We start from the raw sequence: 8,179 nt of genomic DNA, 5'->3' as shown, positions 1-8,179 counted from the left end.
TTTTGGTAGGAGTGAATTTTATTAACTGATTGCTGTAATTTATTTTATTTGATTATTACTTTTGCTATGTTGGCAAAGCCCGTTAAAGGTGCACCAAAATACACATTTGGTAAAAGGGGTATTTTGAAAAGCATTTGACTCAATCTCTAGTATTATTATTTCTCTTTTTTTCTATAAATCATTATCAACAACGTCATGTTTTCTTTGTAAAAAAAAATAAATAAAAAAAAAGGTACATTTTGACTTAACCTAAAGCACACCTGTTAGACAGGTGCGTAAATGATGGAAATATAGAAAAGACGTAGTAGACTCCTATACACTGTCAACCCAAAATGTATTAAAGATGCAACATCTTTGTCTGGCATTCGCTCGGTATGTAAAAACTTTGAACTAAAAACACTATATTTTAACCTCCTTATTTAGCATTTATAGGCAGTATATTAGCACTTAAAAACGTGTTTGTAACACACTATAATGTATAGTTGAGAGCATATGTAAGGACATTTTTGTTGTTTCCTATGACTTTATTTTTAATTAGTGATCTCTCATTTTTGCTCAGGTATTCTTGTACCCCTGAAAGTCGTGATACTTCGTAAGAAATAGTCAAAATTTCTTCCACCTGCCCTCGTCCACATTAATGCTTTCGGTGTGGTAACATGCAACACACTTATTCCATATTCTCCTGGAAGAGGAGAAACAAGCATTTGTGCATCCTTTAGGACATTATATATCCTCACAGTTTACAGCCTCTCTTCTTGAATGCAATGTTTTCAATTAGCGCATGATTCCTCAATTTTGGGCTAATATTAAGGCGTGTGCAGGCTCTAATTGAAGTGGGTGGGTGGCTGTGTGCACTGACGTGGGGACAATGTGCTAGCGTAGCGCTACTCATTAGCCCAACAGTGCCTTACACCTGGGGTTCATTCGACGCACGGGTCAGAGGGCACGGGAATTTGTACGATAATTATTGACAAGCAGATGTTATAAAATCATTTATGGTAATGCAATCATAATAAATGGGCTTTGTGTAGCCGGGCAGATGAGCGGAGGGGGAGAAAGTTTATGCGAGAAGGAGAGAAAGGAGGGAAATTTACACCAAGCTGCTGGAGTGATTGCATTAAAGCCTGTGTAGATGATGGAAAAATGTATGGAGTGAAGAACACCTGCATGTATAACACACACACACACACACACACACACACACACACACACACACACACACACACACACACACACACACACACACACACACACACACACACAAATTCAGACATTTTGAATGGTTGAAAGAAAAAGAACAGGCTGCTGCTTTAATGTTGTTGAATGTTATTGCCTGTGAATTCAGCAAAATAAAAATGGGGAAATTGTGCGACTATATAGCGCAGACACATTTAGATCTACTTATACGGGTATAAGAACCTGGTGTGGTGTTACTGTATGTTGCAAAAATAGCATTTTCCTTAAGTCTGCAGACCTACGGCCCGACGGTAATTGTGTGTTTAGGTATTTTGCTGCATGTCTAGCTGCTTTTGATCACAACGGCGCCATTATAAAAATAACCTCTATCCCCAGCGTAAGAAGGCTCCTCACAAATAAAATATTAGGAAATAAAAGGGTGTGGGGGGAGGGGGGGGAGGACTAGGTGTCTTTACATATATTGTCATTTGCTATAAGACACCCTATCTGTCTCTCGAAATGTGTCAGGAATTACCGCCAATTCCAAAAACATGCATTAGCCCCCACCTTAGGTGCAATAGTTCTTTTTACAGCGGGCAAATATCGCAGTGAAACACGGCTGTGCGAGGCAGCTAACCTGGCAGCTGGCGGAGAATAACCCTGCACAGGAAGAAAGCAACCATGTTATCATGCACACACATGTGGCCTGGGTAAAGATTAAGCTGTATTCATCCCTGGCTGCTTCGCTCTCTCCTGCCTCAGTCCATCACAAGATATGGCAGCCGTTCAGCCAGGAAGCCAGGAGAGGTGCCACGGATTTCACGGCGTTCCCAAATCAGGCCGTCTGGAGACTCGGGCGAGGTGCTCCACCGCTTCGCAACTTGCCTCGGCTTTCCCACAGATCCAAAGCTCTGTACTGATGCCGGGGGTTTGGAATTTTGTTGGATGGGAATGTCGGTGCTAACAGAGGCTCCCCTCCACCCACCCTAACACACACACACACACACGCACACACACACACACACACACACACACACACACACACACACACACACACACACACACACAAACACACAGATCCTCAATACAATCCCCTGTTGTGTGCATGGAATTGGGAATCATATGCTGATTCATGCTTTCTGAGGACTATTGTTCGACAGCATGTTAATATTTGCTGGGAGTTTTTTTTTTTTATGGGAGTGGATTTACTTTGAATGAAAGACAGAGCTAAGAAAGAAAATGATCATTTAGCATGGAGAAGTGAGGGATCATTGCATGTCCCTGCTGACATTATCACTGAATGGAGTGAGTGCTGTTGGCCTTGACTTGGGAGAGAGGCTTACACCCTGAGAGCTACTTAGGGGCCTCTCGGTGCTAAGCCGCTAATAATTCCTGCAGTTCCCTTTAAAAAAATGAGAAACACAAAGGGGAAACAAAGTGATGAATGTAGGGTGTATGGTAATACATCAGGCCGTGATCACCGTGAACTGGAGGCTTTCACAGTGCAGGTGTGAGTGCTGGAGCAGCAAGACGGGTCAACATTAATATTAATGTAAACCATATTCGGCAGCAGTTTGCTGATAAAAGTTCAAGTGCTGAGAAAGAGGAAGAAAAAAAACAAGCAAAAATAAGACTCCATTAACGATTCATTGCTGCGTCTATAAAATGTCAGCAAATACTGAAACATGCACCATATCATTTCCCAGAGACTTAGATGATGTCTTCAAATCAATTGTATATAATCAGTTAACTATCATATATGAGAAAGAAAAGCAACACATTACATATTACATTTGAATGGGTGGAACCCAAGAATATATCCCATTTTTGTTTGAAAAATGAATGAAACGATTATTTGATTAGCAAAATAACTGCAGATCAATTATCTGTCTATCGCATATTCAATAAATCAGCTAATTATTCCAGCCCTAAGCATGTATTACCTCCTCTTATTGTTTCCTATTTTAGTTACATGTATTTTAGTTATTTTATTAGTATATATTCTGAAAAATGAGAAGCATAGCAGAGCTACAACTACGTCATTGAAAACGCCCAAAATGATAAGATGAAGTTAAGTAGATTTGAATTTAGAAGTTGTTTTATGTTTGTATTTGTTATGTAGGACAGAAATCAAAGAGCCATGCACTCATAGTAACATGCACAAAGTGACAGAGTCGGTGTAAAAGTCACTGAAATTCTGCTCATTTGCACCAGCTGTTAGGTGGTAAAACCATCTTTCTCTTTTGTCATTTGAGACACACTCCGCATTGGGGGTGTTAAGTCACAGAAACTGGGAGACTGGTTTGCACTTTGCACAGTAATCACAGGTTGTTAAAGCAAAAAGAAATAACATTTATTGGGCTGAAATTCGTGGTGTGAACTTCAGTGATAAGTCACGTTGTGTGGCCTAAACTTTTTTAATGGAACTAAATGAAAACAAAAGGCACTCTGCATCGCCTTGAGAGAGCTCAGAAGTGATGCCAAAGGAGCCAGGTAATCACAGTGGTGTATCCAGGCATAAACGATTAGCTTACCCATCTGAATATTCAAGGTGATGCCCGAGCCTTTTGTGGTGTGCTTCCTACATCCTCGCTTCAGTACACACAGATGAGGGGGGCTGCGGCGCTGCGGCAGCCGATCCAAAGTGGTTTCCCTGTGTCAGTAATTTTTTATTTTCGAAAAAGCCACTGGTGCAGTGTATTAGTCATAATTTATGTTTATCATCGCTTGTACCCCGACTGACTTCAACAAACCGTTTAACGCTCCAAGCATATGTGCATATGGCTGCTTTAATAGCAATTCTGCATGGAGGAGCACTTTAAAGACTCTAAATCATTTCTTTGGACAAACACTAATGAATTATGTCACCACAAGTGCAATTCAAAAGTGCAGGGAAACCAGTGGTAATTATTGGGAGGCTTGGAGATTTTAATTATGAGGAGTGGGCTCCTTTAAAGTGTAACTAACAGGATTCAGAGGGAGGGCGAGGATGGGACACGTCAGTCTTTAGATCCTCTGATGGGGAGGAGACAACTGTGAGTGTGTGGAGAGTTTCACTCCAAACGCAGCCATTAACTGTCTGAAATAAGCGAAATTGACTCTGAAAAAAATACGAAATACATAATTAAAAACAAATGTATAAGAGATTTCTCAATTCAGTGCTCGACAAAATCCTTGTTACTACGGTCTGAAGAAATGATTTGGAATAATCTGGGAACATTTTGTAAATTAGCTCTTGAAATGTGTTTTTTATTGTATACGAGTAGAAAAAAAGAAAAAAGGAAAAACATAAAAAACTAAAGAGTCAAGGGTACACTGTTTGGTATAAATGAATCAAATGCTTGGTTTGTTCCTTGCATGTGTCAAGGCCTCGTGTCTCAGGGTGAATAGTTTAAGCATCTTGTATGTAGTCTTTTAATAAAACATTAGCTTTCCTTCAGTCTAAAGCTCACTTGTACCCTCCGTTACACAATTAAACAATACATTTTTTAGAATTATCTTTAACATGTGTGAGAAAAAAACAAACATCCACAGCAGACATGTTAATATGTTAATGGGAAGAGTTCTGCTATTGCATGTGGACACATTTATGCTGATTTTAAGCGCCTTCTCTTGGCTGTCTGGAAATAGTAACTTGTTTGTCAAGAGCAGCGCCTGATTATTGTATTAAATTCTGCAATTATTTCATCCCCTATTTTTTTTTTAAACACATTCACAGACATTTCATGAAGTTTGTTTATGAAGCCGATGACAGCTCTCCTCTCGCCACGCGATATGTATTTACGCCTGAATACGGTAGCAGGACCATTATGAATGTCCTGAAATCAGATTTATTCCAGTGAAAATATCCTCATTCCAAATCATAAAAAAAATGGCACCAAGCTGTGTTTTTTTTTTTTCCTCACACAAAAAAATAGCTGAAATATGGCATGTGAGAAATGTGCAAGGTGGCCGTCTTACAGAAGGTGTAGAGGTGGGATAAATTTAATTACAGCTTCAAATATTCAGTTGGCAAATATTTCAAGGTTGGAAACACAGGCCCAGAAATGGCAAGCCAGTCTGGCAGTCGCTCACAATAGCGGATGGCAAATGACAGTAATCCATGAAAAGGGACCAGACATTTATAGAATTTATAGAGGACTCGCCATCCCAGATCTCTGATGTTTGTGGGATTTGCTCATTGGCATGTTAAATGTGGAGAAATATAATAATCCCAACCTGTTTTTCTTTCCACTACTTTAGTTGCTAAATTTTCTAATTGATTCATGTTAATTATTGAGCCTCATGTGAGAATAACTTACCTGACTTTTCTTCTTTCTTAATCAGAATGGGGTTACCCATTCATGGTGTTTGAATGTTCCTTTTGTTCTTTTAAAGGTGTTGTTTAAGGAGAGAATATTTTAAGTAAGGCAGAATGTAAATTACCGTTTTAGACGCACATAAGTGTTATTTCAGTGTAATGAACACAGAATCATGCTGGTACTTTCACAAAGCGGTTAGTAATTTCAGTTAAGACAGAAATGAGCCATCTTCTGTGTGTCTCTTTTGTTCTGAGGCCTCAGACGGTCACTCGACACAGTCGCAGAAGCAGGAAACGCAACATGTGAGCCTCGCTGCTCTCTGATCTAACGCGCTCGCTGTCTCGTCTCCAGCTGTGCAACGGGTTGTAGCGGCAGCACCAGCGAGGCACCAGGCACAGATGAAGGTACACCAGGGCACTTCCTCTTCCTGTGACAGCGAGTGAAGGCGGCCTACTTTGCCTCTGTTATCGCGCTTTGCCCTGAGTGGGGCTGATTTAATCAGCAGGCAAGGGGGGGGGTTAAGGAGGGAGAGAGCCTGCCTCACCTTCCCGAGCCTGGAACTGGAGGAGAGCGTGTGGGCGGTAAGTGGTTCTCCGAAGACCACACAGTCACAGAGAGTCCCGGTACTGATGCCAAACAACTCCCCAACATCCCCTCCTCCCACCGACAACCAGATTAGAGAATAGATCAAACCTCACCCACCTCACTTCCACCTCCAGGGGGCTCCGTCTCCGGCGCCTCTGCGGCTCTGAGCAGGAATCACTCTTCGGAGAACACTGGGCATCAGCTGGTGCTGGTGTGGATGAGCTCTAATAACAAACGGGAGCAAAACGGTTATCTCAAAGGTGGAAACAGACACTGACCTACATTGCCAAAGCCACAAGCCATTTTCAGTTCACATATTTCCTGCGCGCATCATTGTAATTTCATATTTTGGGCACAACAGTGACTGCAGAGTTCAGTGTGGTGAAGTCTGATTAAAGTAAACTGAAGGATGTTTAATTTTAAAGTTACAAATACACATGTTCGTACGGATAACTGTTTGTTTTGATGCTCTTATTTGCTGACCAATGCGGGACAATAGCGTGCCAACTTTTTAGGTAAGCTCATGACAGAATTTATGTCTCCTACGTCTTTCCTGGGTGAACTGTCACACAAGAAGTGATGTCATCCGTTACAGTCTAGGGTGTTAACAGCAACCGTTGTTTGGGATAAAAAAGAGGAAGAGCTGGGTTATCATGACACTGCCAAGAAGAACGACGACCAGTCGTGACAGCAAGTTGCCCCAAAATGAAATGCGTTGATGTTAAAGCAACAAAGCCTAGAGGCAGTAGTTATTATGACAGGAGCAGTGGTGTAGTCTAATGTATTGTAGTGGGTATACTGTACTGTATATATATATATATATATATTGACCTTATATATATGGGCCAGAATCTGCCTTTGGGGAAGGGGGGGGACATATCATAGTGGGGGTTCTGGGTGTCCTCCTCCAGGGAAGTGTTGAGTGTCAGCAACTTCATTTTCTGCATTTGGATACGCTTTAATGCACCAAATTACGGTGTAAATGCCTTTATTTAGCCTATGTGAAGAAAAAGAACACAGATGACAATTCAAAATATATCAAAACTAGAATGGAAAATATGTTGTTGCGTGTCATTGGGCAATTTCAAGTGGGTATATAGAAATCCTGGAGCTTTCTTAGTGGGTATACTGCGTATACCTGCGTATCACGTTGACTACACCACTGGACAGGAGCAAAGAAGGAAGTTAGAACGTTGGTTAAGAGTGAATAAGTCAATGTTGGGAGGGGGTCCGTGTGAATGAATGGGTCAACAAAACGTTGGACTTTAACACCTTGAACAATTTCCTGTTTCCAACTGACAGTCAAAGTAGCTTTTATTTTATTTTTTATTTTTTTAAAAAGCCTGACCATGATTATTCCCTAACCTTAACCATGAGTTTATTATTTTTAAATTGATCCAGTATTAAGCAAGATCCCTGCAGTCAGCAGTGGGGAAACAAGCTACAATGTAAGTTAATAGGGCAATTGTCCAGCTTGTATTTACCTTCACAAAAGTGCTCGTTTTGCCGCTGACAGGCTCAGATTAATATTCTAAGTGTCTGATAACATTATGGAAAGGATTTCTAAGAAGGCTGACCTTTCTGACCTTTCTGACCTTTTTTTAAACATAAAAACATCTGCGAAATTGCGTTCGCTAAACCCACCAGACTCCATGTAAATAAACAGTAATTTTAGCATCGTAAAATATGCTTCATTCAAAGTCGACAGAAACAAAACTATGAAAAGCCGTTTCTGGGTCATCCTTTTCACTTTTCCAACCATCACTACATAGTTTACTGATTTACATGTGAAAATATGTTGGCTCTATACACGCTAAAAGTATTGTTTTTCTAAATGGAGTCTGGTGGGTTTAGCGCTAGCGACTTCAGAGCTGTTAAACAGAAAGGCCTCAAAGAGGTTTTAAAGGTCTATCTCTGAAGGGATCCTTTCCATAATGTTGTCAGACACTTAGAATATTAATCTGATCCTGTCAGCGGCAAAACGAGCACTTTTGTGAAGGTAAATACAAGCTGGCCAATTGCCCTATTAACTTACATTGTAGCTTGTTTCGCCGCTGCCGACTGCAGCGATCTCGCTTAATACTGGACCAGTTTCAAATAGGGTCCAGGTTGATAAA

Source organism: Sander vitreus, chromosome 6, assembly GCF_031162955.1.
Source record: "Sander vitreus isolate 19-12246 chromosome 6, sanVit1, whole genome shotgun sequence".
Classification (NCBI taxonomy): domain Eukaryota; kingdom Metazoa; phylum Chordata; class Actinopteri; order Perciformes; family Percidae; genus Sander; species Sander vitreus.
The sequence above is the reverse complement of the archived record's forward strand: the minus strand, read 5'-3'. Positions refer to the sequence as shown.